Below are 12039 nucleotides of genomic sequence, written 5' to 3' on the forward strand. Positions count from 1 at the left end.
ATTTTTAAATTTATAGATTCCAAGCAAAAAAACTGTTATAGGGCCTTGGATCTACATTTACTCCACTGTATCTAGTCTTTCTTCCGGCTCCTGACAAAGATATTACCATCAGTTCTTTGAAAGATAATTGCTAAGATGCCAACAGAAGTCTCCAGCTCTCTCAAAGCTCTGGCCAGAAATAGAAAAGAGCGGGAAAAGACAAAGGTTGAGGCTGAAGATTCTGTTCCTCTCCTTCTGCCCTTAGCTGGAGATGATTAAATCCTTGGTATCAGCTTGGAGCCTTAGACAAATTCCACTGGGCATGACCAAATTCCTCAATCAAGCTAGGCACACTTCCCAGGTGGCATCATTTCACTTTCATTTCTTTCAAGGACTTCTAAATTGATCAGACTTTTAAAAAATTCAGTCTAAAACCTATGATTGACTAATTCAATAGAGGTGCTATTAACTTGGTTAAGATAATTAGAACCAAGTGGGGTGCTGTGTTAGGTGCAATTGATTCAATAGACTCTCAGCACTTACAGGTCGGAACAAGCTTGCCATATACAACGCATCTATCTTACATAAATTCCTTCTTATGCCCCTGTCAATGTAAAATACCTGTTTAACTGGGGCATTTCTAATAGTATCCAAATGGAAGAACAGGATAGGAAATAAATTGAAGGCATTGTTTTAGTTACAAATTAGAGAAAAATCTCACCCAGAAAATGTTCAAAGCTTTTGTCTAGTTCATTTCTCTTTTTGGCCAGGAGTCTCAGTTTTTGTCATTGGCTAGAAGAACTGTCCCATGTTGTTGGCAAGGAGGTTGTCTAAACGCCAGTGTTGCCCAAAGAAGAAAGGAATGCAATGAGCTCCTTAGATCAAGGGAGAAAGGAGTAGGAGACGCAGATAGTGACACTTAGGATAACTGATGAATGTCTATGATTGCAGCCCTTGACACTCAAGAAATTCTACTTTTACCTCCCTTTCACATATCATTTCTTCCCAAAATACATTTATAAGAGGCTCCTATTCATCTTGTCTACCTTAGCACAAAACTGTAAAAACCCTTATAGAAGAAGGCCAGTAAGTGGTCATTTTATTGTCTGGATGGAAAGGACTTCCTGAAAGTAGCTATTATATACGTGAATCTTCATGTCCTTGGAACCAGATAAATATAGGAAGAGTGCAGGTGACAGGTGGCAAAATATACGTCTCCACACATGTCCATACAGTTTTATGTTAGTCAGTAAGTCCTCAACTATGTGAGGCTCTGTCCCTGTTCTTTGAAATTCCCAACTTAAGATTTTGATCAACGAGAGAAAGTTAATAGGTTTCAATTATTTCTGTTGAAGAATTCAAGAATAGAGAGCCAGGCTTGGATAATGGAGGTCCTGGGTTCAAATCTAGTCTTAGATATTTCCTAGCTATATGACCCTGAGCAAGTCACTTAACCCCCATTATGTAGCTCTTACTGCCTTGGAATTGATATTTTAATATGGATTCTATGACAGAAGATAAGAGTTAAAAACAAACAAACAACAAATGTGTATTAAGTTTTAGGAATGTGTTAAGTAGGGTAGCTAGGTGGTTCCATGGATAGAGAGTGATAGACCTGGAGTCAAGAAGATTTATCTTCCCAAGTTCAAATCTGGCCTCAGACACTTTTTGGCTATGTGACCTTGGGCAAATCATTTTACACCAATTGTCTAGTACTTTCTTCTCTTCTGCTTTGGAACAGATACTTAATATCAATTCTAAGACAGAAGGTAAGGACTTAAAAAAAGAATGCAGGAATTTATTTGATTCAGTATAAAAATATTTTAATATAAAACATCTTTTTAAAAAAGTGTCGACTATTCCCCACATTCCTTTCATACTGTGGGTGTGCCTTGCTTTGAGAAAACCAGAAATATTAATAAGATGCCTAGATTTAAAAAATTGATAAATTAGGGTTTGATTTTGTTCTTTTGGTCATAAATGGATTCAGAATTAAATGCTTTTAAACCAGAAAAGCCTTTGTGCCTTTGAAATCAAATTCACTGGCCACATATTTTCTCAATCTCCAACAGATTAGGTGGGTGGAGCTTTCCATTTGAACTCTGATTCATCTTATTCACATCATTGTAAAGTCCTAATTTTTCTGAGCCTGCCTTGGTCTTCACTGCTCCTACTAGCATCTTCTAGCTAAGTCTATAAGATTGACACCAAATAGGAGAAAGTAGCACTGTACAACAGACAAATGAAAGATTGGATTGCATGGCTTCTTGCTTACAATGTTAGGGTGTCTTGCCAGGGACAGTGTCTAATTCTGAGAAGTGAGTGGCCTCTACTCCCTGGGAGCTAGTTACCAGAATTGCCGCTGGCTGTGAATAACACTATCTTTAATAACAACAGTAACAACCACAGAGGAGGAGTTCACAAAGTGCTTTCCTCACAGTAACCCTATGAGGGCAGGGACTATTATATTTTGGGATTTGTGTCCATTGCACCTAACACAAAGCCTCATAGAAAAGGTACAGGTAGGTGGCACAATGGATAGAGAAGCCTGGGATCTGGAATCAGGAAGACCTGAATTCAAATTTGGCCTAAGATGCTTATTAGCTATGCATGTCACCGTGAGCAAGTCAACCCTATTTGCCTCAGTTTCCTCATCTGTAAAAGAGCTGGAGAAAGAAATGGCAAACCGCTCTAATATCTTGCCAAGAAAACCTCAAATGGGTCACAAAGGGTCAGATATGACTGAACAAGAAAAAGGGGGAATGGCATGGTGAGAGCTGTGCCTTCACCTGAGTCCAAATCTCTCCCTGTCTTTTGGGGTTGGGGGTGGGACAGGGCATGGGAAGGGGGAGAGGCAATCAAAAGCTTTAATTTTAAGAACTTCCAAGAGTTCTCTATTGCCTCTCCCCTCTAAAGACAGGAAGAGATTTGTTGGAGTTTTTTAGCTGGGGAATGAGATGATCATAGTTGGGGTTTAGGAAAATAGGCTGTGATGAATGGGATTAGTAAAGGAGGGACAAGATGGAAGTGAAAGACAACTAACTTTAATAAAGTAGTGAGGTCTGGCAGAGAAGCCCTGTGTGATCTGTCTACAGAGTCTGACTGGGCATTAGTATGCTTTCTTTATGGCTGATTTGCTGATTATAGGAATGTCTCATATCTATAGATCTATAGATATAGATATAGATATAGATATATAGCTACTGGGGACAAGAAAATAGTATGAATGAATAACTGTGTGCTGGATACAGTTACTGAAAATAGAAACCAGTTTATTATTTATTAATATTATCTTCCCAGAAACTGTAGCATATACCCACCCAAACTTCCCCACGTAAGGAGGGGAGCTAGAGTTCCCACCATCTACACACTCATGGATGAGATGATACTCTGTGTTTCTTCTGGCCAACCTCATTCCTGTGCTAAGAAGAGAACTTCTCTCAGTTACATCAAACAAAGTGAAGAGGGCAGGTGCTACTTATATCAATGAAAGTCCTTCTGATAAGCAGGGAGGTGGAGTGCCATAGTTCAAACCTTGAGGCTAGGAAGACCTGGTGTAAGTCCTATTTCTGCCACATGCTGCCTGTTTGACCACAGGCCAGTCACCTAATCTCTTAATGCTTTAGACAACTCTTTCTCTTTTTTTATTTTCTTTTGACTTTATTTAGGATATTTTCCATGGTGTACAGATAGTCTTAGCAAACAGAAATCTGTTTGAAGCTTTGCTTAGTGTTACCAACTCAATGAACAATGTTAAGTTCTATAGTCAAATCAATCAGTCCTGTGTGATTTTTTTTTTTAGTATAAGGAAATCTCTTATTCTTTTTAATTATCATTTAATTTTAATATAACTATATATGTGATTTTTCATATTTATGTTATATATTTATATAATAAATATGCTTGTCCAAGAGAAACAAATTCTTATATTCAAAAATGTATGCCATACTTTTTTAACCTTCCTCTTAAAATTCTAAATTGTATCAAATGAATAGAGGAAATTTCTTTACTTGGGAGTTCATGATACAATGAAACTACAGATCTTCCTAGCTTTCTGTGGATTTTACTAAGAAAGATGCTATCAGTCATTCTTGCAACATTTGCCCATCTAACAAATAAATAATAATTATTTATTAATAAATTTAAAAGATTGATCAGTTTACTGTGTGTAGAATACTGTGCTAAATGTTAGAAAATGTACACATTTTAGAGTGTTCTTAAGGATTTTACTTTCAATGATTTCTTATTTCTTCTTCCCAAAGTAAAGATGAAAGCACTTGGCCTAATGCCCAGGTTTAACCAGTCCACTCCCCTGCTCAGGAGCCTTCAATTGGCACCCTTTTCCTTCTAAGACCAAATATAAATTCCTCAGTCTGCCATTTAAAGGTCTTCATAATCTATCTCCAGTTGAATTTTTCCAAATCTTTTTCATATTATTTCTCTTAATTATGTTCCAACCTAAGTAGAATTTCTTTTTCTCTAGCTCTATATTCTTTCTCATTCCTCCATTTAAGCAACATTGGAATCTCTCACCTTCACCCTTTCTTCTCAGAATTCTTCCTTCAAGAGTTAGGTTTGATGTCATCTACTCTCTGAAGTCTTTCTCAATCCAAACCTTCTCACCATCTGGCACTCAACTCTGATTTTCACTGGTCCAATTTCTTTTTTTAACTAGTTAATTAATTTGTTTGTTACATTAAAATTCCCAAGTATCTCTTTCTCTACCATCCCTCCCCAGACTAGAGAAAATATTATTTGACAAAAAGATATATATATATATATATATATATGTATATATACATATATGTGCCTTGCTTATTTCTATTTATCAGTTCTTTCTCTGAAGGTAGACATAGACAAGTAATTCTTCAAACAATATTTCTTTTGCTGTGCATAATGTTCTCTTGATTGTGCTTATTTCACTCTTCATTAATTCATGTAGATGTCCCCATTTAAAAAATATTAACCTGTTCATCATTTTATAGCACAGTAGTATTCCATCACAATCATATGCCATAGTTGGTTTAGCAGTTCCCCAACTGATGGGCATCCCCTCAATTTCCAATTCTTTGCTACCAAAGAGAGCTGCTATAAATATTTTAGAATATATATTTTCTTTTCCTTTTTCCCTGAACACCTTGATAACAGTGGTGTTGTTGGTTCAAAAGGTTTACACAGATTTAAAACTCTTTGAACATAATTGCTGATTGCTCTCCAGAATGATGGATCAATTAGTTCACAGTTCCACCAGGTCCCCATTTTTCCACATCCCCTCTAACATTTGTCATTTTGCCCTTTTATCACTTTAGACAATCTGATATGTGTGAGTGAGTCTCAGAATTGTTTTGATTTGCATTTCTCTAATCGATAATGATTTAAAGCATTTTTCTTATAATTATATATAGTTTTGATTTCTTCATCCAGAAACTAACTGTTCATATCTTTTGACCATTTATCAACTGGATAATGGCTCATATTCTTGTGTATTTGACAAAGTTATCTTTATATTTTATCTGAGACCTCTATCTGAGAAACTGTCTATAAAATCCACCACCATCCCAATTTTCTGCTTTCCTTCTTGGCTACATTTTATTTTATTTGTATAAACCCTTTTAAATTTAATGTAATTCAAAATTATCCATTTTGTATCTCACAGTGCTTTATATCTCATTGTATCTTCTAATTTCTTCATATTTCCTTATTTGCCTATCTACTATATCTTCTAGGAAAATGCAACAACCAAGGATTTCTTGATTTTTGTCAGTGCCATGCATAGTGACTGGAACATAATGAATATTTAATTGAGGCTAATTAAACTGTAAATTGACCAGGATCTGATACTAGCTACCCAATTAGTCACATGTTTCTGACTCTCAGTTGATCTCATATAAAATAGGGATAAAAATACTACTTGAGGCAATGTGGTATAATGGAAGGAGTTGTGAATTAGATCTAGATTCAAATCCTGTCTGAGACATTTACTAGTTATGTAATCAGAGGCAAGTCACTTCAGTTTTTGAAGCCTATATAAGTTAGTCCCTATCTTATAGGGTTGTTGGGAGGTTCAAATGAGATCCTGTAGGACAGCAATAAAAATTTCAGTTTTTATTATGACCTGTAATACCTACCTCACTGGTTTACTGTGAGAAAAATAATTTGTGAATTTTAAAGGGCTACCAAAATCTAATATTATAATAGGAAAAAGTACAAACTCCTCAACCTAGCATTTAAGATCTTTTATAACCTGGCTCCCACCCAACTTTGCATCTTTATAACTTCTGCTCCTCAACCAGAACTGCCTTATTCAGCTAGCTTTTATCCCTAATGTCCCATGAACATAACCTGCTCTTTCCTACATCTGAGACTTGGTCCCCTGATAAAATACCTTCCCACCTCCAGTCTATATCAATTCCATTTCCTTCAATGAAGCCTTCTGTAATCATCTCAGTTGATGCTAACCAGAACTGCCCCCTCTAAACCCCTACCATGTCTCCTATTTCACCTAGGTGCACATTGACATTAAATCGCAGAATTAAGAGGGACCAAAGAAATCGTCTATTCCAATTGTCCACTTAATGAAGCAATAATAATAACAATCCACATTAGTAAATTCCTCTAAGCTTCTCAGAATGCTTCTTCATATCTATACCCAATACTCTCAATGATGAAGAATTCATTATTCACAAGGCAGACCATTCCATTTTTCTTAATTGTATTAACCATACTGCTACCATTTAATATTTCTCAAATGTATCATTGAAATTAGATTATAAGTGCTGTGAGGACAAGGACTTTTTAATGCTATTTTCGTAAACCTATACTGAATGTTTACTTAGCATAGATGTTATTGTCCAGTCATTTTTCAGTAATATCTGACTCTTTGTGACCCTGTTTGGGGTTTCCTTGTCAAAGATACTAGAGTGGCTTCCATTTCCATCTCCAGCTCATTTTATAGATGAGGAAACTGAGCTAAACAGGCTTAAGTTACTTGCCTGGGGGTCACACAGCTATTAAGTGTCTGAAGCCAGATTTGAACTCTGGAAGATGAGTCTTCCTGACTCCAGACCCAGCACTCTATCCACTGTGCCATCTGGATGCCCCACTTAGTATTATAGGTACTCTATAAATGTTTCATCAAATGAGATAATAAATGTAAAGCACTGAGCATAGTAGTTCCTGGCATATAGTAAGGGTTATCTCAATGTTAGCTCTTGTTGCTGAATAAATGAAACAAGACTGATTTGTCTAGTAATCTAGGAGCAGTGGGAGTAAATCCACAGATTATAAAAATTAGTCCCTGCTCTTTATTACCAGTAGAATATTTATGTTAGATTGTGAAAGGGTAAGGATCAAACTAGTTGCAGGCAGAAGACACCTGGAAGGACCTAGAGACCTGAAGACTCAGTTAAGTGAATTAGATCTGAATCTCCCCAGCTCCTAGATTGTTTTGAATCAGAAATACTTAATCAGATTATAGATTAAGAATGGAAAGGAATCTCAGGGGCCATCTAATCTAACTCCTTCATTTTTTAAATTAGGAAATTGAGGCTTCAAGAATCATTTAAGATGACTTCTGCAAGGTCTCAGATATGCTATATAAATATAGTTACCCTTAAGTAATGATTGATTGATCAACCCATAGCCAAAGGAAGAGAGTAGAACTTTGGCTAGATTTCAGAAATATGCATGGGTTTTTTTTTTCTCCTGGGGAGTATCAGAGGTGGGATTTAAAACTCAATTGGTAACACTCTTTCCATAGTACTCCCCTGCATCCTTAGCTGGCTTCCCTACTCTCTTTGGTTGTTTAAAGACTTCACTTTAGAGACTTCAACAATAAGTAACCACCTAACAGGTGAACTAGTACCCTGAAACATGACCTGTATAGTTAGTTGGTTTGTCTGATGAATAAAAGAACAACCTCCTGCCCAGGGCAATGCAATAACAGATTCTATCCTATCTTATTGTAAACAGACCAATAAAAATCAGCATTATTACATGAGTCAAATTAAGTCAGTTAAGATGTTTTATGGTCTCTTTTCTATCAGCCAGCCCAATTGCATCCTACCATCCATCTCTGCAGAGACCTGGAATTGTCTTTCAAGAGTTATAGCTTTCTCAGCCCAGAGTATTTTCTTACCTGGAGACAAGTCTGAATTCCTCAGGTGAGTAGGTTTCCATTCCAGTATTCCATTTTCACTCCTTTCAGGCCTCCATGCTGGCACTAAACAAGATACTTGGGGTTTTTTTTTCTTTCCTTGTTATGACCAAATACTTGAGCCATTTTAGAAAGGTCTTCTTCAAGGTGTCCCAACCACTAAGTCTTTAACCGATTTTCTCCTCTCTGAACAACAAAGAACTTAGGCTGCTTGGAAAAAGAAACAAGAGGAGATTTCTCGCACAGATTACCCAAAGTTAGATTGGACAATCTAACAAGCCAAGTCACTGAGCACACTTGGCTTATAACTCCTCACATTCAATAACATATAAGATTTACAAAGTGTTTTCCTTACAAAAGTTCTATGATGTAGTGGATAGCAAAATGTATTTTTACTATGACTCTACAGATGAGAAAACTGATAGATGGGGAAGAGGAGGAAATGACTTGCCCAGGCCCAAAAAACTGGTAAGTGCTTGAGAAGGTCTTCTCTGGTTCCAAGCCCAGGATCCTGTTTTCTGTGGTGTGAGTCCTGTGGTCCAAGACTCTCTGAAGAGGACCTGCAAGAATCTTTTGAGCTCTCCCTACCATATACCAAACCCAGGTGTGAGCCATATAAATAATCAACCTTCTTATTGAAGAGAGGCTTCTCAACCCCAGTGGAACTTCACTTTGAATGAATGAAACAAACACTAAATACTTTAGTGCAAATATGAAAATCTAAGATATCCTTAATCCCAAGGCACTCAGAAGGTTCACTTTTAATGGAGAGACCTTCTTTTAGGGCTGCTTTTTATTAGGAAAGAACCAAAGGAGGATATACCAGAATACTCAGAGTCTATTGCACCTGATAAGAAAATTCTGCTAGATGGACATATGGTTGCAGGATAGGTGCTCCCTGGAAACCTGCTGTCTGGGAGGACAAATCACCTTTTATAGACAAACTCCAAGGCTAAGCAAGGCTTCTCCTTTTTAATATTCAGGAGGGGGTGCCACTGTATATCTGTACCTTTGCTTTACCTCTGGGCGAGGCTTAACAATATATAATTTACTTGGGCATCCTGGAAGTTGGCTTTGGACAACTTCCAGGGGCCTAGGGAATGATTTATTGGCAACTTGGGGGATTTCCTATGTATCTGTTTATCTCTCACACAAAGGAAATGTGCAATTAATCTCCAATGGAAAGATCTGGTGCTTACTTTCCATGTCCTTCTGAGCAAGTCATTTGACTTCATTTTGTCCATCTGTAAAATGATGGGTTTGAGTAAATGGCCTCTGAGGTCTCTTCCAGATATAGGTCTATGATGCTTAGACCAATGAGATTATAGATCAATCATTGTATTAAGTCTGTGTAAAGTATTAACCTGGGTGCTATGGAGAATGTAAAAAACTACAAGTGATGACTTTAAAGTTATGCCCTCAAGGTCCTTATAATCCATTTGGTGAGACAAGACAAGTCTATGAAAAGTTATATAATAATTTAAGAGCTAATTAATGGGTCAATAAAATCAGAACTTGTTATAATAGAATAAGAGATGTATATGGTTAGTTCTCGGATAAATTATATATCCAATGGGTGCTTTAGGTGTTCAGAAAGTAGGGATCACTGTAATGCTTTTGCCAAAAGAGAAGGAATTTGAGCTGGATGGATCTTGAGGGATGGCTACAGTTTTTATACATAGAAAAAATAGAGTATAATATTTTTAGTCAGGAGACTTCCAGTCAAGATGGCAACTTAGAAAAAGCTAGAGTTCAGAGCTCCAGAAACCCTTCCTTACCGATCTCAAACTGAATGCTCCTAGGGCACCGGAATTCAAAATAATCAACAGAATAGACCCCGGGAACACTCCTCCTGGACCTGGATCAAAAGGTACGGCCCCCCAAAAGTCAGAACCCGAGATCACTCCGATCTAAGGGGTAAGCAAAAGGAAGGTCCCAGGACTCATTCCCCCCCCCCCCCCAACCCAGAGCTCTGAATCCGAGGCAGCAGCAGGAACCTCAGGGCAGGCAAAAGGGCCTCGGGAGCCGGCTATTCTGAAAGCCACATCCTGAAAACAACCTGAGCCAGTCGCGGGGGCACCTAGACAGCAGGGAAACAGAGAGAGACAGGGGGAGCCTGTAGGCCCCTGAGCAGATCCTTCCATCTGAGTCTCACCAAAGGTCCCTGCCTCAGGGCATACTCAGTCTGAGATTAATCCTATCACCAGCCCTTGGAGCTCCTGGAAGCCACGGTCCCTCCCCCTCAGAGTACAGGCTCCTCTGGACAGCAAAGGCAATGAAATACATCTGAGAGTGTCAAGCCAGGCGCAGAGCATAGAAGTAAGACAACAGAGAAGCATCGGGAGGGAACTGAGGAGGGTAGTAACATCAAAACACCAAAACACCAGCAATTCCAGGCTTCCTGGGGAAGACAGACCATTTGCCTGGGGCTAAAGCCACTGAACACCAGACAGATAACAGAAGAGCCAGCCCCTCTCACTCAGATAGAGATGGCAAACAGCACAGAAGCAAAAAAGCCTCAAAACAACAGAAAAAACAAGAAGGGGGCAACTTTGGACACATTTTATGGAGCAAAAAATACAAAATACAGAGGAGATAGAAGAGGAAACACAAGCAAATGCGCCGAAACCTTCCAAAGGAAATGAAAACTCTCCACAAACTTTTGAAGAATTTGAATTAAAAATGATCAAAAAGATGGGAGCCTTCTGGCAGGAAAAGTGAGAATTAATGCAAAAGAATTTCACGCAACTACAAAACTGGTTTGACCAAACTGAAAAGGAAAACCAGGGTTTAAAGGTCAGAATTAGGCAACTAGAAGACAACAAGCAGGTAAAAGAGCAAGAATCAATAAAGCAAAGCCAGAAGATCAAGAAATTAGAAGAGAACATAAAATATCTCACTGACAAGGTGACAGACTTGGAAAATAGAGGGAGAAGAGACAATTTAAGAATAACTGGACTACCAGAAAATCCAGAAATAAACAGTAAATTCGACATCGTAATACAAGATATAATCAAAGAAAATTGCCCAGAGATTCTAGAACAAGGGGGAAATACAGCCACTGAAAGAGCTCACAGAACACCTTCTACACTAAATCCCCAAAAGACAACTCCCAGGAATGTAATTGCCAAATTCCAAAGCTTTCAAGCAAAAGAAAAAATCCTACAAGAAGCCAGAAAAAGACAATTTAGATATAAAGGAATGCCAATCAGGGTCACAAAAGACCTTGCAAGTTCCACTCTGAATGATCGTAAGGCATGGAACATGATTTTTAGAAAGGCAAGAGAGCTGGGTCTTCAACCAAGAACCAGCTATCCAGCAAAACTGACTATATACTTCCAAGGGAAAGTATGGGCATTCAACAAAATAGAAGATTTCCAACTTTTTGCAAAGAAAAGACCAGTGCTCTGTGGAAAGTTTGATATTGAAAAACAAAGAGCATGGAATACCTGAAAAGGTAAATATGATGGAAAGGGAAAAGGAGAAAATTGTTATCTTTTCATTTATTTAAACTCTCTTCTATAAGGACTACATTTATATCAATATATATATATATATATATTAATATATGGAAAATGTAATGTGTAAATAGGGGGAAAAGAAAAATCAAATAGAATAATCTTTCTCACACAAAGATTCACATGGGAAGGGGAGGGGAAGAAAACTCCTATAAGAAGGAGAGGAAGAGAGCTTTTACTTAAACCTTACTCTCAGAGAAATCAACTCTGAGAGGGAAGAACATCCAGATCCATTGGGATCTTGAATTCTATCTTACCCAACAAGGGAAGGGAGAAGGGAAAACCAAGTAGGGGAAGGGGGGAGGGAAAACAAAAGGGGAGGGAAGGAGAGGGGGGAGGGTAAGGGAGCATAAAAGGGAGGGGCTAGAAAGGGAAACATATCAAGGG

This window comes from Monodelphis domestica, chromosome 6 (assembly GCF_027887165.1).
Source record: "Monodelphis domestica isolate mMonDom1 chromosome 6, mMonDom1.pri, whole genome shotgun sequence".
Taxonomy (NCBI): Eukaryota; Metazoa; Chordata; class Mammalia; order Didelphimorphia; family Didelphidae; genus Monodelphis; species Monodelphis domestica.